Source organism: Solanum tuberosum, unplaced genomic scaffold (genome assembly GCF_000226075.1).
Source record: "Solanum tuberosum cultivar DM 1-3 516 R44 unplaced genomic scaffold, SolTub_3.0 scf00241, whole genome shotgun sequence".
Classification (NCBI taxonomy): domain Eukaryota; kingdom Viridiplantae; phylum Streptophyta; class Magnoliopsida; order Solanales; family Solanaceae; genus Solanum; species Solanum tuberosum.
The window spans coordinates 312600-312876 of NW_006239165.1; positions in this window are offsets into that span (position 1 = coordinate 312600).

Sequence of the window (277 nt, forward strand, 5' to 3'; positions counted from 1 at the left end):
GGTTAGCTGCAGGAATGTGATCTATGCCTAGAAGGGCTATGTTCTGGCTATGAGTTGCCTACGGGGCTATAATGTGCCTAGAAGGGCTTTGAGTTGCCTACAAGGCTATATTGACGCCTAACAAGGCTATGTGCTTCTTACAGGGCCATGTTGTTACCTAAGAAGGCTATGAGTTGTCTATAAGCTACGTTGATGCCTAAGAGATCTATGTGCTACCTATGGGGCTATATTAATGCCTAAGAGGGCTATGTGACTGCCTACGGGGCTAGGGGACTAC